Genomic DNA, 521 nt, shown 5'->3' on the forward strand with positions numbered 1-521 from the left:
TATCCCCTGTGTGCCTTGTCGACTCAGTTTTCGGCGCCGGAGGTAATCGCGGCGAAAGCAACACGCCGCGCGAAAGCAACACGCCGCGCGGGACTTAGAAAATTTTCGGCTCGGTCGGGTCCGGAGGTAAACCTGGCCGATCGACGTTCCCCGCTAGCCCCCTTAATATTACCGATTCGCGGCCCGCACGTTTATTCGGCCACCCTACCACCCCCGTGCACCCCCGTCGTCCGTTCGCCCCGATAGCGAAGAATTTCGGCGCCGGAGGTAATCGCGGCGAAAGCAACACGCCGCGCGAAAGCAACACGCCGCGCGGGACTTAGAAAATTTTCGGCTCGGTCGGGTCCGGAGGTAAACCTGGCCGATCGACGCTTCCCCGCTAGCCCCCTTAATGTTACGTCGATTCGCGCGCCCGCACGTTTAATTCAGTCGACCCTACACACACCCGTACACCCCCGTCGTCCGTTCGCCCCGATAGCGAAGAATTTTCGGCGCCGGAGGTAATCGCGGCGAAAGCAACA

Source organism: Wasmannia auropunctata, unplaced genomic scaffold (assembly GCF_000956235.1).
Source record: "Wasmannia auropunctata unplaced genomic scaffold, wasmannia.A_1.0 LD336074.1, whole genome shotgun sequence".
NCBI lineage: Eukaryota > Metazoa > Arthropoda > Insecta > Hymenoptera > Formicidae > Wasmannia > Wasmannia auropunctata.